At 41.4% G+C, this 25,542-nt stretch overlaps 1 pseudogene; it reads right to left on the reverse strand.

Annotated features, from left to right (window-relative positions):
- Positions 1-11,821: 11,821 nt before the first annotated feature.
- On the reverse strand, positions 11,822-12,734 carry LOC124630593 (annotated as a pseudogene).
- Between the last annotated feature and the right edge of the window lie 12,808 nt (positions 12,735-25,542).

Consider the following 25,542-nt stretch of genomic DNA (forward strand, 5'->3'; position numbering starts at 1 on the left):
GTAAAGCTTTGCGAGGCACGTTCCACTGTTGCTAACAGTAAGGTCCGTGAGAAATCGTAAGGTTGCGCGAAAGTATTAGATAGTAGAACTATCATATGTACCTATAGACCTATATGCCTGAGAGGCGAGAACTTGTACAGCTTTACGAGGTGCGACCTGCAAGGTTCGCGAGGATTCGTATATGTTGTGTGCAAGTCTTGTACAGCTTTACGAGGTGCGACCTGCAAGGTTCGCGAGGATTCGTATATGTTGTGTGCAAGTCTTGTACAGCTTTACGAGGTGCGACCTGCAAGGTTCGCGAGGATTCGTATATGTTGTGTGCAAGTCTTGTACAGCTTTACGAGGTGCGACCTGCAAGGTTCGCGAGGATTCGTATATGTTGTGTGCAAGTCTTGTACAGCTTTACGAGGTGTGAACAGCAAGGTTCGCGAGGATTCGTATATGTTGTGTGCAAGTCTTGTACAGCTTTACGAGGTGCGAACAGCAAGGTTCGCGAGGATTCGTATATGTTGTGTGCAAGTATAAAATGGCAGGGCCTGGCATGGACTTGAAAGTCACGTTCCACTGTCGTGGAGTCCTTGAGTAACACTCACAAGGTTTGCTTTAAACGGCGCGGCGGTAACTTGTTGGTAAGGTTATTGAAAGTGGTAATGGTAAGGTAATGTGTGAGTAAAAGGTAAAGGTAATAATTTCCATAAATCGTCAGTGTAAAACGATTCGACTGTAGTGACATTTCAAAGTTGTCCGGTTGTTTATAAAACACTAGCAAACGCTACGCTAGTAAAATGCACGTAAAAGTCATTACGGGGCTTTAATCGCAAGTACGAAGCGTCAGGAAAAACTTCATTTCATCATTATTGTTTCAACTCTGAAGCTAGAAATAAAATTCTTACATTGGGACAATGCATTCTGAAACTGTTTTTCAAGTAAGTGAAGTAAAATTATTCAGTCAAAGCCCGACAAGGACAAAGGCAATACTTGGTCATTTGAAGGAAAAGGGAAAGGAGTAGGTAGCTAGAGTAAAATGTGAGGAAACCACTGGGAGTATGAAGATTTATTATATTCCATTAATAGGCAGGTACAGTTTGGTTTTATCTATTTTTATATTCATTTTGATTTTGCCGCTAGTGGATCTCAAGTGTTCGTAATTGTTTCGAGCATGAGATACCTACCTGAATATGTCATTGCCTAGATATATAAGTAGATGATTTCGATAATAAACTGTTTGAATCGGACCAAGCAAGATGAGTGCTCGTTGGCTGAACGTGCAGCAATATTTGAGACTGTTTGATTCCACATGGACTAACAGGCGGGATATCGGTGTCCATCGACTGATCACCAGACTGGTTATTGATGTCGGCAAAGTGACGGAGTTTAATTTGCTTTTACTAAACAAAGGAAGGGATGTAGTGTACTGTATTATCACCGATATCTGTCGTCTCGTTGTCGCATAGACGCGGAGAGTGCACACTATACTCTATGGCCAGTTGGCGGGAAACCGGGAGAGTGTGTGGCACGGGAGTAAGACGTTATGTGGGCAAGCGAGCCGATATCCTAATTATCGGATGGTAATTACAGGGACACAGGTAGGGCGAACACTACAGTCACGTTGTTAGTATTTAAATTGTTAATAGGTATGTATTATAATAATGATAAATAGATGTTTCATATGTACTGTGCACTGTATTCTAGTGTAAGTTTCTATTGTAGATAAAGTCAATTGTAGTCGAATGGTTAGAATAAACATGTTGGATCCATGTGCAAGCAATACCATTACCACCATTAGGCCATTATTTTCAGAGTGCTAACAAGAAAGGTTTACTCAAAACCCTAATGGCTCAGCACAGATGTTCATGATTTAATGTGACCTTAAAATTATATTTGGAAAAATACATTTTTTTCTGAAAGTTGTCGTAAATGACTAAGTTCCTCGAGGCTACACGAGGCGAGGGAACTCGGGAGGTGAGCCGAGTGTAGCGGAGGTAGGTACATACACTCGTGCAAGATATTTTCAATTTGCCGTTGTCCGCGCCGGATCAATTCGTTCCGTGGCCGCCGCGCCGCGCGCGCAGATAACATCACATCGCGCACACATTTTACCAAATCGCTCGTTCTTGAGAAATAATTTAATTGTTGACATTATCACGAAACCGAAGACTAATTTAATCATACATGTTCAAATTAATTACACATGCATAAGTTCAATAGGTACTTATTTGAATTTCAGTTTTCCAATTAAGTAGGTATTCTGTAATTTTTATACCCACCTAATGCTTAGTTATTTTTAATGTTATTGTAAAATTTATAATAAGAAAATCCAAAAACACAAAAAATCGATAAGAAGGCAAGGTACCTACTTAGTGAACATCTTCCGTTTGAAAAGTTATGTAAGGCCTCTAGCGATTTTTATATTGGTACATCCCTGCCGATTTCGGCGATGGTGACTGCTTTCAATGATTATTTAGAATTTATTGTCTAGCTAGACGTTAGCTTAACCGTAAGCTCATTCATTTTGCAGTCAATACAACACGTTAAGTTCTCTCTAAAGGGAAGATACCTAACTAAAAGTAACATTTTCTGTTACTAAAGAGTTTTCTCGATAAAGAAGCCTATTTCTTATAGTTGTTTCCCGTGGTTTCACGCAAACTACATTCAATTTGCTCCGATTGGTTCCCATTTGCCAAGTAAGTAATGCGTTTTGAACTGAACCACCACAATATTTGTGCATATAATATGTAGATGTTCAGATAAGGACATACACACAGATCAAAGGAAAGAAAGGCGCCAGGCTTCAATAATTATCACGCACCATCCAGAAGCACATTAGGAATGCATTTGACTACAATTCTTATTGGAAACAACCAGAAAAATCTTCCATTGATCACAGGTACGAACTTATTCATTTGATTGTGGATTCTAAACAAAGCTTTATGAGTTATTTTAGTAATATTCCAGCATTATGTATGTACACTTTATAAGTGCTAGTGTAAACGCTAGAAGCGACTACTAATACTCTAGTAGGTACTTACTAAAGTCCACTCAGGTCTGCTTTTTGTTAAATATTTCCAAAAATCCACAATTTGACACTTATTAGCTTAACTCAGGGGACGTAATTTTTATTAAGTACCTATACCTACTTATAGCAGAGTATGACGTCACCACGTTGATATTATTGTATGAAAGGTGAAGCGGTGCATCGCGGCGAGTGCGTGCGCATGCGCAAAGGGAATCAATTTCATGTGACCCGCCGACCTGAACACGAGCGATATGGACAGGCCGTGATACAACTTCAGTAAACAACTAGCTGAGTACATATGTATAGCTTTCAGCACTAACATTATACCGCAAGCCTGAATATCTGTCCTTTATACTTAGCTGCTTAGTCATGTGATACAATAATCAAAAGATTAGGGTCTCAGTCTTCAGGTCTGATGCTGGCACGGTATTCCCTGCCGTCATTAGTTAGCAATACTTGCTTTATTAGGTCTGTTTCCTTAATAGATTCCAATAAGATTTCAGCCGTTACATGCGTATAAGTAGTAACAATAAGATGCATTTAAAAACCTGCAATGCTGTTGCATCTAAGTATCCTAAATTGTCATAATGTCAAAATAGCTCTGGGAATTTAAGATGGAGGTTCAACTAGTTGCGTACCTGTGAAGTTTGCTTCTTACATGTAGTATTGGTAAAATTCCCATGGTGAATGTAAAGTGTAGGTGGGACATGTAGTAAGTTAGTGTGCCGAGCCGGGCAGCGTGTCCGGCGGGTCGCGAATCAATTGGCGAGGAGCGCGCGTCGCCGCCGGCGCTGACCTCACACGAAGCGCACTCAGTCAGCGTTGCCTAGCGATACATGTCCACCTCCAACTGCACTCAACCGTAACTAACTTAATTACCTACTTAACGGTGTGTTCGTTTTCGCAACAAAATTGTACAGACATCCCTAGGTAAAAATTATAATTAAGCGATGAAGTCAGGCATAATTATTGGCCAAATGCTTGATCAAATACTGCAATAAGTGTCACTTTGGTTTCTTTTTCTATTTATATAGTTACGCTATGCGTGTTATTAAAGAATTGAAAGCCTACGAAATAAAAGTTAATTCCAAAGTGTTGAGTATCTTAATATCTCAAGTTCAGCCACAAGTGTTCCTCACACAGTCGCAGTCTGCCTCAGGATCATGAAAGTTTGTGGCGAGATCTGAAAGCTGAGAGATGTGGCCACTATTGGTGGAGTGTGAAGCCACACATAAGTACACTGAGTGTAATTACGCTACGCGCGCTAATGACAGCGCATCGCAGGCGGACATGCGCGCGCGCAGGGGCGGGGCCGGCGCCGCCCACGCGACATCCATCTTGCGCTTGTGTCGCGCTCCCGCCGGCTGCACTATGACCACTGCATCACTGCCGCACATACGGAAGTGTACTACAAGCTTGCCGTTTACCTGTGTCGTCCAGCTGTTGTGATAGCTCTACTGCAAGAGATGAGGCATGAGCTCGCTCTCTTAACGTAGTGGATTTTCAAATTTATAATTACTATTGTCATATAAATACATTAATTCAAAATGGGTACATGAAAACATTTTTTCCCCATAGGTGTATGCCTGGGAAATTAAATTGTCTAAACTCTTTGAGTGTAAAGTATCCTATCTATCAGCATCTACAAGTTCTATAACTGTGCATGTACTTACCTACATAATAAGGTACTTACTACTTACCTAGGTAGTGGTGAAGTGCTCATTAAACTATACCACATATGAAGACTGCACGCATCACCGAGTCGTGCGTCTAAGTTTAGCGCAAGTAGCGAGCTATACTTAGCTGCGCCGGCGCCGCGCGACACCGCCGCCTCCCGATGAATTATAATTCATCCCAGTGCGCCTGCGCCCGGCTGCACTCGCCTCACGCAATATAAAAACACTCGCAAGCAGAACTGCCTATACCGGAGTGATAGCAACAGCTTGGCATTTCCTTTAAGCTCCACTTGTGAGATTTATGAGCTGTCAACACGTTCGTTGTCATGGTTACGATTGAAAGTGACACTGGTTGTCGTTGACGAGTAACCCCGGCGTGCAGTCATATGACCACTATGTACGTACTGTGCACCGGATCCTGAAACGTGTTTTATCGGCAGTGACAAGAGATCAGCCGCGTCACATGATTAACTTTGTCAGGGGGGATTTGTAAGCAAACTTTATAATAGTAGTAATGGACAATAACTGTATAGAGGTATAAACTGCAGAATGAGTATAAAACAAGTTATAAATCATATACCTATGTAAGTACGTAGTTAAGAAGGATGTTATAAAAACTGAGTTGCACATATTTGTAGTGCAAGCGTCGTGTATAGTTCATATCTCACGGAGCGCTATTTCTTTTGACATTAGTAAAGGCACACATAGTTGCTGCGCTAAGAATGTCGTCACAGCTGCAGATTACTTCTGAATCATAACGAGCGGTTGCACTGATCTTATCGTACCTACAGAGATTTTCTTGATCGTAATTGCGTGTAGGCATGTGTCCGCGTGGCCGCGCGCGCGCACCTCGTAATTAACCGAGACCTGGCCGGGGCTGGGCGCCATTAGACGCTCTAATCAGCCGCGCTCACATCATGACCACTGTGCTGCCTTCATCTCATACAGCTAACAGAGATTTATGTTCGACAGAGACTTCGTTAGGCGACCGTCCGACCGCAGTCGCGTCATCCAGAGACGGTCACGTTGTATGACACATTGCATTGTATCTCGGTTCCCGTATCTGAGAAACCCTGCGCCATTCTTTATCTCAAACTAAATATTTTCGTACCCACACATCGCACACATAGTGATCTAGCACACATCGCGCGAATATGATCCCGCCTCGTCTGAAGCGGTAAACCAGAAATGTTCCTTGCATCCGACAAGTAGGTATTTTTTGGGACAAAATCGAATGACATCCTCGTGACGCAATCGTTTTCCGTGGACACATTGCCAACAATTTGTACCCGCAACAGTTGCCTCGTGCAGCACTGGAATTATAAGTGAATGAGAAATAATCTTACATTCCCGTCGGCAACTCAACTTATGGAGATATATTATAGCTCATATGATCACTTGCTCAATTTTGAGCGATTGTCACCAACCTGCGACTGCTGATAGAATACCAATATGTCAGTGAGGCAGTCATCTGAAGTAGTTTTGTCACCTCACGAAAACAACCGCGACATTAGTCGACGACCTCGACGGCGCAATGGTCATCATGCCGGACTGCCGAACCTGAGGTCCCGGGTTCGATTCCCGGTTCGGTCGACATTTGTGTGATGAGCATGCTTGTTGGCCGTGGTCTGGGTGTTATAATTTGTATTCATAAATAAGTATATATGTAGCTATATGTAGTTTATCAGTTGTGTTAGCACCCATAACACAAGTTAATTAATAACTTACCATGGGGCTAGCCGACCGTGTGTGAAAAGTGTCCCGACATTATTTATTTGTCCCGACATTATTTATTTATTAGTTTAAATGACCCTAACTAATATGTTTGCAGGAGACTGTGGCGCATTGTAATGAGTGGTCGCGAGTACTGCGGGCTCGCTGGAGGGTAGTTGTGTCGTAATGTGTGTAAACACGATGTTTTTGCGGAGGAGTGTTGGGTTAGGGCATGCGCTGCCTGTCCGAGCATGACATTACGTCGATGCCTGTTCAGTGACATCAATTGCTGCCACTACTTTAATGTTAATTTGCGATATTTGCATCGCATGCGTGTGTTGTAAGAAGCTCGCTAGTTTTTCACAATGGTGGCAGCAATATTTTATGTTTGTGCAAATATTGTTGCTGTTAAGTTGTCCGTTGACAGGTGTCGCGTGAGTTCGTGCATGCTCGCCGCGGCCACCACTCGGGCCGGTACTCACTTATAATAACCATTTGCCAGTTTTTGTGCCATTCGGCTGTAATTCCAGGCTTGTCATAATAAATTTACCTTCGTAAAATTATTGATCTTGCATTTAATATTAAATGATAGCCTGTAATAAGTTGTTATAATTTACAATTCTTTTGGTCTACAAAAAAATTTAATCAAATAGGTAATTCAGAAGGCTTATAATCCTGAATTAATATAAATGAATAAAAACAGAGCAAGTAAAGTGTGTAGATGTGCATGTGGCACGCAATCACTGAAACTATTCAACCGATACAAAAGTTATTTGTACAAATACTTATTAGTAACGTGATCCACAGGCGCTACAGGTTATGATCCATTCGCGTTATACCACAGAGGACAGCATTATGAGGAAAGCAATAGTTTATGAGCAATACGCAGACACTACAAATGTGTTAATTACCGAGTGTGTTCAGTTCATATTAGAATGAGGCGCGCATTGTGTCGCTCGTTACTGAGCTAATGACAAGTTATTGGTCTGACCTCATCTCGCAGACCTCGTCCCGTCACCTGCTCTTCACCATTGGAATACCGTATCGATAGAGAACTGTGCACACCCTCGGCACCGCGGTACACATCTCTGTCGATGACAACTCTCGCTGGTCTCCCGTGGAAACCTTAACATTTCTACACTTAATAATGTTGTTTTTATGTTATTCTATTGCTCTATTTTAATTTATATTTTTTACATTCTTAGTTACCCTAAGTTTTGATCTCATGATGTTCTCACAAAATATAGTTTTATAAGTTGTAAGTATTTCTAAGACAGTTGTTATTGTTCTCATAAGTTTATGTGTTATTTATTGCAACAAGTTTAGTTTTACTTTAGTTTTACTTTAATTTTAATAAGAAGTGTTTTTTGTTTTGTATAATTTTCTAGTTTAAATTCTATCATTATTTAGCGTATGTTGGTTAACCTAGAATTGGCGACTGTGTAAGTCCTAGTAATAACAAAAATTGTACTCTAAGCTTTATCTACACAGAAGCTGTTGGTAAACCCTGTAATAAATAAATAAATAAATACATCTTAGTGTTGTTACCACCCATGGAACCTCCAGTGTTTTTCAGGTGGAGTCTAATTTCTGATAAAAATTAAGTGTGTAATTTTCGTGTCTATCGTCGACAGTTTTTAGAAATATGTCCAAACTCGTGTTACATCTGGAGTATGTTAGGAGACTTGCATTTTTAGCCTGGGTTTCTTCTCGTCATGGGGAATGAAATGTGTTTATGTAAATTATCTGAGCACCATTTGATGCAGGATTTACACGATGTTCATGGCTTTGCGACATTTTTTTTAATGATTTCGGTTTCGAGATGAAATAAATATGTTACAAACCTACATTTACATATTAGCTACCTATCTTTTTCTTCATCCTGCCCTGTTCCCAACTATATTTGGAGACGGCGCAATATGTCTTCCGCTTGAAATTTTCCCTGTTACTTGTAATACTGAAACTCATTCCTCTCTTTATCATGTCATCTTTCAGGCGATAAATCCATCATTTCTTAGGTCATCATATATCCTATTTATAACCTCCTAGATGTTGGTAGATTCGACCTTCTCGACATTATGTCGGTTTTAATAGGTTCCTATTAAATACCACTGCAATAATAATATTTTTAAATGTTTTTTATTTTTATATTTAATATTTAAAAATGTAATAAATATGTGCAAGAATAAATAAATGATAAAAAACCTACTACCTACTATACTTAATATAGGCAAGTTTTATGATTTGAAACTGTGTGCATAACTACAATGCCTGTGAACTAAGCAGAGCCTTTTAAGCAGATGAGACACACGAGGAAGCCTAAAGAATGTGTACTAACACTCATTTAATTAATGAGAGTCGTCTCACGCGCCGCATCTCGCACTATAACTTACATTACCTGTGACATGAGATTTACATTTACATGTTATTTGCATCCACATTTAGTACCGGCGACACTTCTAATGCAACATCTAATGTCATTCCGTTTACAAGTGCCTGCCTATATCCTGCACTCAATTGCAAAGTCGACCAGCAGGGTATAATTTTAAATGAGTTGTTTATACGATCATGTACTCTCATGCCATTGGATTCATTTTTAACTGACAAAAGCTAAAAAAAATATACCTATCTTAGTCTAAAAAAATGGCTTTAAAATCATGATTGGTAGGTAAGTAGGAAGAAAAATAATTTTGAAAATTCTGTAGCGCTAGGTTTTCATATAATAACCCAGATCCTTGGTCCTGATGGCCGTTAACTAAGAGCTCAGGAAGGCTTGTTTAGAAGAACATGTTCCTCGTATAAAGGAATGCCTGGAGCGGGCAGCAGTCAATAAATTGTGCGTCAGACACCATTACCCCTCGCGTCTGAGCTGATGAGTGTCGTGCGCGCCGGGGCGGGGCCGGCCGCCTCGCCCGGCGCATTCCCCACGACTTCCAACTGCCGACACTGTGCCATCACAGCCGAACATTAGTGCTGCAAGCTACGACACCACGAGACGCCGTGCTGCTGTGTGTAACCACGCTCTTATAAGATCTGGTATCAGATGGAGCGGCTAATGCAATACATATTGGGCATTAATATCGCGCATCGACGCGTCGCGATTAATTGTCGCCATTTTGCAGTGTCGAGTGGTGTAGGCGTGCGCAAGCCGAATACTGGCGGTGTATAGCAAATTGTCGAAGACTGCACAATATGCACATAATGCAGTTCAATACATACAGCTGTCAACAAACATATCATTAATAGAACAAGCACGTATCTTTGGCGGGGTACCATTTCACCGTGAGGAATAGTGAAGTAGCTCAGGTATCTTATCTCCATGTTCAGAAAACGACAGCAAGGCTGCAGTAAAGACGATCATGTTCTAATGGAACATTTCTTTGGAATCTGTCTGCGCTACTCGTTATAATGCTACTGTATCATCTCCCGAGCCTAAATCGTTTAAAAGAACGACAGTATAAATGCCACCTTATCACTCAAGAGTAGATTTCAATTTTCATTCTCCCCATAGCCAAGTTGTGACGTTTTGCCTTGGAACGTGTTCAAGTTAAATGCAGAGTTTATTTCATAAGAATATAATTAGTGGGTGGAGTTCAATCAAGTAGTTGTTGTAGCGGCTGCCGACCGCAGAATAAATCGAGTCCCGCGTCGGCCGACGGGCAGCGGTCCACCGACTGCGCACAACACAACATCTCACTACAAATAAGATGATCATATTATTTTAATAAAACTGTTTGTGAATCTTACTAATAAAAGCGGAAGCATCTATCTCTATCTGTCTGTCTGTTACACTTTCACGCCTATACTGCTAGACCGATGTAAATAGGTAGCAAAAAGTTGGAATACTTCCGGAAAACTACTGAAATGAGCTTTACACTTGTCATGCATTAGTTAGGTATTCTTGCGATGAAGTATGACTGTAATAAATCAGCCGTTATCAATTATCGCAATATGCAGTTAAGAGAACTCGGTAATTGAGCGGGCACGCGAAATACAATCTACCAACAAGCGGATATCACAGTTACCTAGAGACGCCTTACGCAACACATGACAATAATATTGCTAAGAATATAAATTATATTCATTTGAAAACAGGAGCGACCAGAAAACTACCCATCGATGATAAATAATTATAGCTGCGTTTATCCTCTTAGAAGCAATCGGTGGAGCGGCGTGCGGGCGGGTGGGAGGGGGAGGGCGACAGGAGGTAATCGGCGGTTCATTACGGCGGCGGTCGCGAGCATGTCGCGCTAAATTGGCCGCTACCCGTCTTACCCGCACTATGATTTAGGAATATTAAGGCTCATCCCACGCGCTGCGTAATTTCGAAGCGACACGACATCGGCACGACTCCGACATTACGCGTTTAGACGTTACGCGTTTTTGTTGCAAACCATTATCTATCATTTGTAATGGAACTGTATGAACAATGGAATGAATAGCTCATTACTGCGCTGTATCCGGCCGTGAGGTTTTTGTTAATGCCAGAAGCAATAAAACATCCGACACTCGTATATACGCGCTGTGTGGATGTTGCGCTGGAGAAGGTCGCGGCCGCACTCCGGTGACCGCTGCATGTCCACGATACCAGCTAGGTTCATCACTGTCATTTTATGTAGATGTTAACTGAAACAGCCAATAGATTTATGAGTATGAGTATGGCCAGATGTACCCGCAGGCACATAGCTGCGCACACGTCAGCTCCTCGCTGCTGGCTGCAAAAAGTGCGAGCACTGAGTTATGTCCCGCATGCACTAGCGCTGGAATTCGGAGACTATTGCCTCATGTCGCGGCGCACAGTGGTTTCATTAGAACAAGCTAGCTAGACAAAATTATTTATTGGGGTATTTTGCTTCGTATGGCTTTATTATGATATTCTAATGCGGTTTTAGCACCAAACACCCAAATAAAAAGAGGTAGGGAGGGTCACGTGCACCAAAAAAACAAAAAATGACAAAAGATATTTCGTTTATGACGGACAATTAAAAGACAACAATAAATAAAATTAACAATAGTCATAAAATACTCAACTACTAATAGCCTAGCTACTAATTACACAATGGGACACTATTAGTACTTTTTAACAATATTTTTTTAACTAATAATAAAGTTAGATAAGGTACACATTCTTATAAATTGATTAGTCCAATATTATTTAGAGCTCTTTATTTAATCTATGTACATCACTAAATTCTTCCGAAGAATCTTCTACATGATAATCTGACATACTGATATTTTGTCAAAAACTACTATGACTTACACTAGAACTTACATATCCAGAAGGGGGGGGGGGCGTTTTGGGGGCTGTCTTTTGTATTTTTTTTTTTGACGTTCGAAAAGTGCTGTTTTGCAGCCAAGTTTGAATAAATGAGTTTTGTTGTTTGTTTGTTTGTTTTAAAACTTCACACTGTGCACAAATTAGACGTTCAGCAGTTTTATTTAAAACCGCCTAAAGTTGAATATCTGCCCGCGTTTCGTTTATAAAAATCTGTTCCTCAGGAGGGTAACATTCAATTTTTGCCTGCCTAACACTATAAAATGATGGGAATATCTGATGTCCTGCTCTCATGCTCCATTTCCTTATTTGTTTATGAGTGGCTGATTTGGCATCTACGTAATATGCCAAAGCCTCTTCCTTTGACAAACATGTCGATTCTTCGCGTACACCCACACTTGCTTTCATTATTTGGCACTTTTCAGGACTTTTGACTTGCATCTTTAATCACAGAAGTTCCGATGTCCAGACAATCGCGCTGATAGTTCAGCAGCCACTACTAACTGGTTTACATCCCGTGTTTGAAGAAGGTCGTCCACGCGCCTCCTTTTCGTTTTTTCACTAGCTTCAGTAAAATCCACCGATGGACGCCCAGAAACCGAAGTCTTACTTGATGATGATGGAGCTGAGTAGTAGATGGATACTCTGAACGTAAAATCACCAGATAACCACTCAGAATTCTTAGTCAGAAAACGATCGCGATGCTTTCCAGAACTTTCCCATTTCTCTACAAATTTGGATGACAATCTTCCAATTGTCATTTTAATTTCCCGCGAAGATGCTTCCGTGTTATTCCCAAGATCACGTTTCATCGATAGAAAGTCATATAGTCTACTATTACGATTCTCTTTGGGATGTTTCTGCCATTCATCAAAAAACTCCATTTTTGAGACTGAGAACTTGTATTCTGAAACAACAGACAGAATGACAAAGTTGCACTCAAATGCGCGGATCAAAATGAGTAAAATATAAAAGCTAACAGATATGGCTGTAATACATATCATTTTCAGCCCGGGTACATAAGGGTACAAGTACTTTCTAGTCCAATTAATTCAGAAAATTGACCAAAAATAACATACTCTTTAAAACTCTAGGGGCCTTACTACAAAAACTTTAAACCCTGTTTTACACTTGTCTAATAAAATTTTGGCTGCAAAATTAACCATATGTCAACGTCATAATTTGTCATTTTTTCTAGACAAGGCATAAACTGACGTTTAAAAGTTTTTGTGGTAAGACGGTAAGTATTTAAAAACAGTGCGGTGAAAGTATATCTATTTTCTAACTAGAATTGAAAAGTACATACCTTTTACTTGAAGATCCATCACTAACACTTTTCAAAAAACTTAAACTCACAGTCATATATATGTTGTTACTTCGATAAGCGCAAAAATGCAAGTAATAAGTAATTTTTTACCTCTTCTCTTTTATACTGCCCTCATTATCTTACCAGTAGTTGACATTGAAGCAAAACAATTCTTGAAATTGGGACATGCATTTATGTGGCTCTAGGCTCAAGTAATAAATTCCAGGAAATTCAACAGTGACTTTTGTCTAGCTAGCTTGTTCTAATGAAAACACAGTGCGGCAGTAGGGAGGCCCCGCCATGTGCCTCGTTACTGTCGATAAACTGATAAGCAATATCTTAGACTTGAGTGTTACAACTCCCCCACACACTGTCTCCCAAGTGTACATATTTATGTAACCATATACCCCTGTACTTCGTAAATACGAGGAACACGATCAAACTATCGGCGAACTAAAGGTCTCAAAATGCATATTAATTGTACTGTTAGAGATTCAGTTCAAAAATTATGATTTCGTATAAATTAGTATCGTTAGTGTTGTAAAGAATTCAAGTCCAATATGGAAATTATCGATATTGGATACGTTTAAATTGTTTGTAAGTTCATGACGAGTATTAGCACATGACATAGTTCGGCGCGCCTGCGCAGCGGGTTGCTAAATATCAGCCGGATGATGTACCTAGTGCCTAGTGTAGCTACACGTGTGTATTGCACTCCGCTAAACTGTATGTTCCAGTACTGACCAACAAGCTATAACAATTATCTTTGATTGCTACGAGGTTCTAGAAAACAGTCTCTACTTCTTCTGGACACTCACATCAAAATCTTACAAAATAAATAAGCAAAAAATAAGTATTGAAAATTCTAGTAGGTATTGTTTAAAGAATCAGTTTAGTTAAAACAAGGGAAAACAAATGTATGTCGAAACTGATCAGCTCAACTTATCCTACCCAGATCCTTAATTACTCCAAAATATAACCGCTATGTTCCCGCAGCGGGCTCACAGGAATTACAATATAATGACATGATTACACGCACAATTTAGTGCAGAGCTGTGTCCGCTCCCGTCGCTCCGGATCGCTCCCAATCGCTCCTATTACAGGTCCGCTTCGGAAATTGATAGGAATTATAAAATGGCCGAGCGGAATGCGGCCACCATTAGCGATCACTTGCCATCGAGCCCCACTGCTAACAAGTCGATCCTACAACATGAAGTTAAAGCCTCCAATCCGTTCACAAAACATTGAGCAATCCGTTTAGTAGCAGGTATCTTTTAACAGACGTGAAACGCCAACGTGTCCAAATAAAACGTCAACAAACATTGTAAGAGCTGCAGCGCCTTCTGACATTGTAGCACGTCACAGCTGAAATCCAAATTGTCTAGTCGAGCAGACACCAGAGATCACAGTAGAGATCACTCGTCCTCGTGCAGCGAGCACCCACTGCTGCATGTCCAGGGAGGTTTTGTAAGAACAGGACTCGCTCGCGGTGGATGTTGCAAAAAATATTTTCTAACTCATAAACATGGGGTACTGATGATCCCCAAGGAACAACGAAAGTTCAAAACAGCATATGCAGTATAATCCTTCCATTTTAACAACTATAATATAGTAGCGTACATTAAAATATACATATATAAAATATAAAAAAAGCTCAGACATGCTACGCATACACAGGTAGGCAGTTAGGTAGGTGCGTATGCGCAATAGTAGATACAGGTGGTCACGTCCCAACATACATCTGTCATGTCAAATTAGACGGATTCCGGCTACCGTAGCCACAGTGAACATAGCTATTGTATCGCGTCATACCGCAGAGGTACTTTCATTTATAAATTAGGCGAAAATGCTGGATGTCTGGCTGTTGACCAGTTCACTTAGATTTTTGCAGTATTCACTCGAGTCAGCAAATCGAGCACAGCTGTTGTGTCTGACAGCCTAGTCCCCGGTCCCAGGTAGTTACTTGGGCGTGTACTTTGGTGTAACTTCCTAAGCACCGCTTGCGTGCGGAGCTTTTGATTAAAATATATTTATCAGTAAGGTGCGCTTGTGATGCGGCCGACTGGTCCGGAGTACTTGTGCGGTCTATATTCGCGCCGCCCCCGGCTCTATCGGATTGCCTCGCGGCTCCTGCGCTCGTAACGGTAATTACGTTATTAAAAAAATCATATTTTTCTACTCTTTGTTTTGCAGTGGCCGCCGGCCGCCACGCCACTACACTTTTGTATTTATTATTTATGAACTTAATTAACGGTTGACTGTACCGACACAACATGAAATTTATTTATTACTTGCGATTAAACTTCGCAAATATGTGACCGAGTGGCTGTAGGTACCGCTCCGGAGCAGGTCTCAATAAAGTACGTGTAATTGAAAAGCCAAACATTATAATAATTTGAAATCGCTTTGAACAACATCGACCCAAATGTTCAGAAGCCAGACATTACTGAGAACAATCAAATTAGCGAGCTCGTAATCTCATCAGATGCAATTGTGGCAGCCGTAGTGCAGCATTAAGCGCGCATTAGCGGCGAGCGCGGCGCGCGTATTGTGCCGCGCGATACATATCGAGCCGCGCCGAGCCGCGCCGCGTGCCAGCGACTCGCGACCTTCTGCCTTCAGCTACACGAATTATTTAACTCGAGCACGGCCCGTTAATCTGCCGGATCACGGAGAAATGCGCCGGCGCTCGCCGCACGCGAATTTATTGTTTATGAAATTGTTTTTGCATGTTCCAGATTAGCCCAGTTTAATGTAATATTGTTGGTTAACGTACGCTGAGCACATTTTAAACAACTTCTGTGCTTGTGTAAGCGCGTATCGCTTAGTATACGTTTACAGAATCGTAGATCTCAAGTGTGAGAAGCATTACAAGGTAGCATAATATGAAACATAATGTAAACAAAGAATATGCCAACTTCCTAAAGAAACATAGTGATGATTGATCTACCTACATCACATGATCCACTGCAGGTTAGTGGACAAGCGCTAGACGAACACGCTGCTTACTCTCATACTGTGGTGTGGCTTGTTTTGTCCGTCTTCAGCATTATGTATGCAACATTATGTACAATGATAAATTGCTTGTACTACGGATACGTGCGATAACGCTTGAGAACGGAACGCAAAAATATATGTGAGTGTGTGACGTGCTCAGATCTGTACTAACTTGAGGTAAACAACTCACGGAAACAAATCTAAATAAGCGCCGCGGCCGGCTCAAAGAGCTGACGACGCCAAAATACGGACACGTACGGTTCAATTACGTGGCGCGCTATAAAAATATACAATTTGCATGAGGCTCGGTGCGGTGCGGCGGCGGCGCGGCGGCGGTGCGGCGGCGTGGCGCCGGCGGCCGATGTGCAGTGATAACCCGCGACGTGCTCGCCCGCGCGCACTCCGCCATGACAACACTACCAGTGTGGACATGCACGCACACACGCACACCCTGCCCAGCTACCAGCTCTACCAATGATAAATGACAAACAAGGAATTCTTTTTAAGGCCTCTTCAATGATCAAGATGTGAATCATCTGTCAAAACTGATCACGTTATTTGGCTCAATTTTAGTCCAGTTTTTATCACAAAAAGCACGCTGCGAAAGTTGAAGTTGCGGATGGATCGATGATAAGGTCAAGCAACGCTTGGCACGGTCTGTTCGGGGATGGAAGACCATCTTGTCATGACGAGTTCTTCCCTGTTTCGGCAGGCACCATAAACTGGTGGGCCCCGGCTGTCATTTAAACATCTTTGGCAGTCGGTACCGGTAGGCAAAAGCCAGAAAATCTTACCAAGTGATATTGGGCTGCCCAGGTAACTAGGTTGCGGAGGTCAGTTAGCCAGTTGCTCCATGCAAAACACCGGTACCTAGTCAGCTGCAACCGGTTAAACTCGAAGTCGAACCCAACCCAACCGATGAATGGTTTTCTCAATTTCTTCGTAAGGAGCTCTGACTTGTCACTTTTTTGAACTTAAAGGTAAGTATGTACTTATCATTCTTAGACAATAGGCATGATGACAGTAATCAAAAATCATTAAAATAATATATTTATTAAATTAAACTTGAAGCTTGGAATATAAAACGCGCATTGTTTTCTTTATTAATAATGTGATTAATATGTATTTTTATAAAATAAAATTACGAAATAAGGCAATCCGCCATGATATCTTGAACACCAATCAGAGCTCGTGACGTCATCTCTCAAAACAACTCGCGCGAAAGCGCGCGAACGTCACATTTCGTTATTGTGAACTTCCACTGCGATCTTTGTTTTTAATTAATTAATTGTTTATAACACGAGTTATGGAGCCCGGATTTATCAAGGCAAACAGCGCTAATTTGCCTAGAATTAATATCATAATGCTGGGAAAGTTTTTGGCATCAAATAAAGATTTTTGTTCAGCTGAATTTAGAAATGTTAAAACTTCCATGTAAGTATACTAGTTTAATTAAAAAACAATGAGAGATGAAACCTAACCTCGAAATAGTTATTTACATTATAAACTATGCTAGAATCTAGAGAACTATGTAATAACTTACATCAAAGTGATCTTCACAAAAATAAAGTTGTACCCTGGGCAATATTGCTTTTGAATCTCGCCTTGCAAGTTTAAGCCACTTGTTTCGTATTTTTTTATTGTGAGGAACGTACACAAAAATAACTTATCAGGAGTTGTTTTGGATGTGTTCTTTCACTGGGGGACCCCACAACACCTATGCCCTTTCGAATTCATATTTAATAACACAAAAAACTTAATTATTGCACGAGCGTTGTTTACTTGCGCCTTGTAATTTCAGTTGTGACGTCACAAGTGACGACATGACACTGACAAGCGTTTTCGCGCCGGATTCAAAGTGGACAGAGAAAAATGCAATTATTTGATAAAAAAACTTCGCATTTTCTTAAAATTAATAATTTTTCATATAAAATAGACGTATACCTACATCATACAAAGGAATTTAAAAATTTGTCATCATGCCTATTAAAAAACAGTTGTTCATTAAACGAGCTCTGTACCAGGCAGGCCGCTATTTTGGCATGTAATGCACGCCTATCTTTTCCAAAGAAAAATTGCTTCTCATGTGAACTAGACAAAGGAATATCCATTGGTGGTGGAGGCAGCACGCACGAGCCTGTCTGTCAATCATCACGGCCTATGGGAATCCATCACGTGACGCGCACGCAGACATTCGCATGCTCCACACCGCGCCGCGTGCCTAGACGACCTGCCGCGTGCGTGTGAGTGTCATGTCCTACCCACACACACACACACCTCGTGGTAACACAATGAACTCACCAGTTATAGCTAACAAGTGATTTGCCAGATTATATCATCAACATTTTAGAGTGACTTTACTGATGATCTAAGTCGTAAGTAAGTGACTGGACTGAGTTAAGGTATTTGTCTGCAGTGAACGATGCGATGTAGATAGTGGCTGCTGAGTGGAGCCACTAATGTGACACGACACACGAGATATGTGTGACTGGTCGTCACATTCAGCTAAAGTACGTACTTTGAATGCTTTTAACTCGATAGCACCAACATACGTATAAACTGTAGTTTTTGGCTCACCTACGCGACTCAGGAAAGATTGTATCTTTCAAAACATTGAACATCACCAACAGTGACTAGTTGACTCACACCCTATTTATAGCATAGATATATGAGAACAATAACATAACGTTATTTCTACTTTTCTACTTATAAGTGACTGCTAAAGTTAAACCTAAAATTTACTAAAGTTTCTCTAAACCATGGATATAATAGGTACAAAAATTCTCCAAATTTTAATTCTGACCAGCGCGCGTCAGGATTGCTGCATTACATTTTTTATCGCGAATTGGAATGTCGTATTAAATTGAGCTTATGGAAGCTTAAGAAGGCAAGCTAAGGGAAGCTGAAGGATGAACCCTTAACACCAGGGTTCCAGTCGAAGTAGGTTTGTCGAGTGGGCAGCGAGTGGCAGCGAGCACATTCGAGCACGTAGCTACAGGAGCGAGGCACGTACGGACAGAGGTTTCTAACATTGTGAAGCCTCACGGAGGCACTAAAGCGTCCAGCTGCTATGTATGCGGTGCGCGCGCGCATGCCCGCGGAATCACAATCGACGCTCGCGGTAATAACTCGTCGAACGAAGCAGCGCCGGAATCAACAAGCAGTCGCTGCGCAGGCGCGGAGACGTCCCCGTCGCGACGCTCCACGAAGGCCGTGCTACTACACCCCATATAACAAACATGCGTAACAAACGTATCGGAGAGCGTCTTGGTACATCTCCATTGTAAAGTGAGCAATAAAAAACAAAGCAGGTACAGTTAAGTCGATTGTATTGTTAATAAAGCTAAAACATAGCATAACACATGCTATGTATAGTATTGTGTTAAGACAAAATTTTAGATTGTAGGTTCAAGCCTTACTGACTAATAACTAATTCTATTTCTCGCGGTTCCTCCTGCCTCCCGGTCCCGGTCCCGGGGAAACTTTATGCCATACCCGGGTAGTATACAGCGTAATTATTATGTTACATCAATTCATGTCCTCCTAGCCCATCATCAGCTACGTCGGCTGTTCTCCTTTATGGAGATAAGCCACCTGCGCAGGATATATTATAGGGCACAAGCATTTGAACTCACACAGGTGCACTCACTATTCCTTCACTCTCGCAGCACTCTCGACGGGTGTATCAATCACCAACTTCCAGGCTTCTGGGCTTCAGGGCTGCTTTGTGAAAGTTTTTAAAACCCACAAACTGATATCGGCCCGACCCGGGAATCGAACCTGAGACCTCGTGCTCAGCAGCCGCACTTGGGACAGCTAGACCAACGAGGCAGTAAAAAACAAGACTTTTTGCGAATAACAAAACAATTTTTTAACCAGGGGCATTTTTCAAATGCTGTTTTTATGTCGGATGCCAGTCTAAACGGATGTCAAAGTCAAGTCCAATGGTTTTGTTTCAAAATAGGCATTTGCAGGCTCTTTTGAAACGTCACACTTGTTGCACGGTTCTAAAAAGTTGAAGAAACTCCGTGGACACTCTTTTAAATAAGCAATTGTTCTATTACATAACTATAGTAACTGGTGAAATTATATAATGCAAATGCAAGGTAAACTGCATCTCTCTACAAAACCAGAAGAAAAAAATAGGTTCAAAAGAAATCATGAATTCTATAATTTATTATGAAAGAGATGTACCAGTGCTTTACAAGGAGCGTCTGCCTCTATCTGACTTCCTCAACCAGCTACCTGGGCAACCCAATGCCCCTAGACAGACTAGTCGCTAGACTTTCTGACTTCTAACTACCCATACCGATTGTCCGTACCTACATTCAAACGTTCGTACAAATGTCGCAGCTTATCGTCATTGACCGACAGAATATCGGAAAAGCTTGTAATATCCATTTTGGAAATACATATGTGAATCAATCTTAACCTTCAAATAGCTTATAAGAATTGGATCCCAAAAGGCTTCGGCCCCCAAAACTTTATCTTAGGAAACGTTCAGAAGTTTCTGTAAATAACTAGCTAGTCGCCGTGGTTTCACCCGAAGCCAGAGGGATCTACCCGTAATCGGAAGGTGCTGCGTACTAGAGTAACAATGATCCAGATCCATCCAAACTTTCATGTTTATAATGAAGAATGTCTACATTCACATATACCTATATACCTAATGTGAGAAAAAAAAATGGACTAAAATTGAGATTCCTTTTCTTTTTAAAAGAATCAGTTGCTTAAAACTTATCTACAAGTAAATGTTCTGCCGGTAGTAGGTATGGTGCGGTGTCAAACATCATTTCGAATGCAGTATCCATGTGAGGCCGTTATATTTAATCGAAACCATATATTTCCTAGTAATATTGACACAAAGCTAATCACAATTATAATAGCGTTTCTTGCAAATGATGCCTAAAAAGAAAAACAAAAAATAAGAAGAACAAACATCGTTTGATATTCATGCGGTTCATGGAAATGTTGTGCGAGCGCAAGCGAGCGCGGGCGAGTCCGGGCGAGTGCGGCCGAGTCCGGGCGACCGGGGGCGACGCGCATTATTCAAATGCGATCGAACGCGTCAATCATTCCTCACCTCGCCGGAGATCCATCCCAGCCGCGCAACGCAATACCGACCTTAATTACAAGCTCTAAGATACATATTTATAACGCGCACATAATTCGGATGTAAAGACGAAAGGTAATATTTAATAGGTCCATAGTAATGAGGCAGTCGGTGACGAAGGAAACTCCGCATGTATTTATTTAAATTTATGAGGATTGCTTTAAGCGTAAGCTGTGTTCACACTGACCAGATGAGGGGTACACTCCAACTGAATTATTACGTTAAAATCAGACTCCATTCTATAGAGAATTACATACGTTTAAAATTAGTTTTCCATTATACTTGAATCGTGTTTTTCATTATACGTCAGTCAGTACTTCATCTGTTGTCAAATCATCAGTACGCGCAGTGTGTCCTGCAACAATCAATCTATTAAATGGCGTGCAAGAAACTGGTTCGAATAAAAACTGTTTTGTCAATTTAGTGCGTTAATTGTTAATTGATTCAGCGATTAACTAAATTGTTACAAAAACTCTGAGCACGGCGCGGTGTGTACCCGGGTTTGGTAACTACCGCGCAGTACCGTGCGCGCGCGCATACGCTACATAATTCATTAATTTACGTCGTTATCACAGGAATATGTGTGTTTGTATCATACTGCTACTGCCCCCCGCATCAATCTCGGATGCTAATGTGTCGAGGTGTTGACGTAAACAGCTCAAACGTGTGTCAGTCAGATATCGAGGCGACAGATTTGAACTGTAACAAATATACTCATAGCACGGCGCACTGCACAGCTCGTCTATAGTGACTGAAGTCAACGCGCCCACTCTGTTGCACACCTCTAACCTGTTATCATCATATAAAGTATAGTACATAACAGAAAATAGGAAGAGTTAGCAACAAAAATTATGCAAAATAAACCCAGGTGTGTTGTACACAACATTCCAAAAGTTTCAAACATTCCAAAACTCCTGATTTCGGATCAGCATATTCTTTAAAGTTCGCGATTCACTTCGCGGCACTTTTGCTAATCTGCCTCGAATGAATCTTCCCATACATTCGTGCATCAGCAGGTAACTGGAGAAGCATTTCCTCATACCGTGCGCGTGCTCTCCACATTATCCTATTTATATGCACCACAGACTCCGTATTTCCGAGTGGCTGCGTGGGACCATCGTTTTGTAACAAAAACTCCTGTTTATGTTTCCTTTCCATACATTAGCCGGTGACACAGTAACAACCGCGCGCATCGCTAGTGTCACCACGTGCGCCTCCACTCGCTGGACTGTTGCCAGGGGATTGCTTCCGCGTTTACTAATTACTAGCTTCTGCCCGCGACTTCGTACGCGGATCCTGTCCCTTATGCCAGCGACTACGGGGTCAGCAAAATCAAAGATCTGAATAGTCTGATATTGAATTTTAAGGGCCCGTTGACTTGGAAACAACGGAATACGCATAACCATTAGAAACGTTCCATATATTTAATTTTTGTACTTTAACGGCAAAAGCACAGCAGACTAAACAAAACGCTGAGAACTGAACCGCAATAGACGTGACCATAGGGATAAAAGTGGTGATTCTAATTAGTCCGCATTTAAGTTGGGAGTGGCAAAAATATTAGGTACACGTATTATTACGTAAAAAAACATTAAATAGATGACAAAGTCGTGGTGACTTAGTGGAAGTCGTGGTGGTTTAGTGGGTAGAGAACCAATCTCTCAAGTATGAGCGTGCGGCTTTGATTCCAGGTCTGGCAAGTGCCTGCCAATGCAACTTTTCTAAGTTTTTATGTACTTTCTACGTATATTTTGGATACCAATGACCGTTATTTGGAGGGGATGTTAAACTGTAGGTTCCGGCTGTCATTGAACATTCTTGGCAGTCGTTATGGGTAGTCAGAAGCCAGTAAGTCTTACCAAGGGGTGTTGGGTTGAGCGGGTAACCGGGTTGTGGAGGTCAGATAGGCAGTCGCTCCTTGTAAAACACTGGTACTCAGTTGCATCGTGACTGGAAGTCGACCCTAACATAATTGGGACAAAGGCTCTTGAGACAATAACGACAATAATAATGAGATACAGGCACCGCAGGACATCTGAGGCTGATGACGGGGAGTAGCGACCCCGCGGGGCTATATATACTGAGTTCTCCAGGGAGAGTATACTGTCCCCCATCTCCGGCCGGTCGGAGTGAACCATGACGGGGGTAGGTCTCACGCCTCTGGCTTGGCTTGGCCGTCCAGAGTGGAGTCGCTAGAGCAGGATTAGTAGCCCTGCTCGGAGGGTAGGTGCCTCATGGTAAGCACAGGGAGCGCGTAATCAGCGTTTAAAGTCCACCGAGGTATCCTCACCCTACAGCCGCTCATGTACCTGTTGCCCTCTTGTTGCTATTCAGTGACTGGTTCCCGGGGGCCCAGTAAGTGAGGTGGCAAGTCTCCACCTGCCATTTTTACATGTACCTAATACATTGTCATCCACTAACTATCCCATCACAATAGCCCAAGTACTTTTCCTCCATAGTTAGCAATAGTTTAGCACAGAACCGGGGATTGTCTTTTTTTAACGACGTCCACCGGGGATTGTCCTTGGGTTCATTTCTATAGTGTATAAAGGGATAATCGTCGGTTTTGTGTGACCATTTCATTAAAGTTGTCTCAAAAGGGCTTCAGCGTGTTGGCTTCGGCCCCACGTTTGCCTCCCAAAAATTCGGAACTCTGTAGTCCCGAGGTCTGGAAGAGACATACAAAATAATAATGAGATATAACGCAACAAAGTCGGAGAGTGGGGGCTCGTAACGCCACGACTAGGTATGTAAAATTTGGACTAAGGAGTGACTTAACACAAAATTCAAGCGTGTTGTATCTTCGTTATTATTTGTTTGTGAGAGAGAGAAAAGAAAAATACGTGTCCATTATTTTAGGGTTATCTAAAAGACGGACTAATTACTTTTTTTTGATTCGCCATACCTATTTCATAACATTCATATCTATACATTTCAAGTGTAGTATTGCTCTTGAAGTTCCACATCAGGTGTTCCAGATCTTCGATGTTTATACGTCAATAGAGAGTGCTTATCAGATTGAACCACTTTTGCTAAAACGTCATATCTTCATATGCTATAGTCTAGCTGGGCCCCTGGAGTTCCACATCAGGTGTTTTAGATCTTCAATTTGTATAAGTCAATAGAAAGTGCTTATCAAATTGAACAACTTTTGCTAAAACATCATACCTGTATATGGTACAGAGAAGCTGGGCTCTTGGGGTTCCACATCAGGTGTTCCAGATCTTCAAATTTATTATCTCAGCTGAAAATGCTCATCACATGAAACAATTTTTGCCATGGCACCATTTTTGTATCTCTTATAGTTTTGTTGGTCTGTTGGAGTTCTGCATCAGGTCTTCAAGTTTCGAAGATAAATTATAGCCTATATGTTGACCAGGCTTAATACTGATACAACAGAGAAAAAATCATTGAAATCCGTTCAGTAGTTCGGAAGATTAGCGTGTACAAACAAACAGACATACAGACATACAGACATACAGACATACAGACATACAGACATACAGACATACAGACATACAGACATACAGACATACAGACATACAGACATGCAGACATACAGACATACAGACAGAATTTTTTTTTAGGATTTGTGCTCCATTACAGTTTCTAAACCCCACCCAATTATTATTTTTTTAATATATTCAATGTACAGACACAGTTTTTTTACAGATTTATTATATGTATAGATTATAATTTTATGTCAGCCAAAGTACCCCTTGGGTGACATTTATGTCTTTAAACTACTTCTATTTTATTAGTTCCTATTTTTTGCAAAAAAATATAATTAAGAGTAAAATATGCATGTACTTTATGTAACTTTACCAAAACACCTGTACCTAATACCGTGACTCTGCAAAATTCATTCCCATCGCTCTCGACTGGTAGCGCCCAAGAGGTAGTATTACCACAGATTACTAAATAGTTAGTATTACTTTGTTGGAAGGTAATTCGTGTTAATTATTTGTCCGAAGTAATAGCCAGCCTCTTGATCACGAGAAGCGTAAAACAGCGAGCAGTCTATATGGATCTTTGAATAGGATGTTGGGTTAGAAAATATAGTTGCCGACAAGGCCACTATATTTCCGCCGCTTGAGGTTCTCCGCACCTGCAGCGGCAGCAGCAGCATAGCACGCAGAACTTGCAAGATGTGATGGCGCAAGAGTATCGACACAGGTTGCGTCCCATACTAAAGGCCTACCCATCTCCAAGGGAATAAAGCCATGCCGTCTGGTCTCTTACCATCGTCGCGTGCCAAGTCGTTTGATTCTAGTACAGCTGGCACCCCGACGGCAACAAGAGCGCGACGTATAATGCCGTTGATGTTAGCGTGCCGCGCAATACGGCCCGCACTACGGCTGCACGACAGGCCGTGGCGTAAATGTAGATTTTTTTTTTATACAAGCTGTTGATTTGCATCCGTGCCATAGTCAAGGACGTAATTAT

This window comes from Helicoverpa zea, chromosome 5, assembly GCF_022581195.2.
Source record: "Helicoverpa zea isolate HzStark_Cry1AcR chromosome 5, ilHelZeax1.1, whole genome shotgun sequence".
In the NCBI taxonomy this organism is placed as follows: domain Eukaryota; kingdom Metazoa; phylum Arthropoda; class Insecta; order Lepidoptera; family Noctuidae; genus Helicoverpa; species Helicoverpa zea.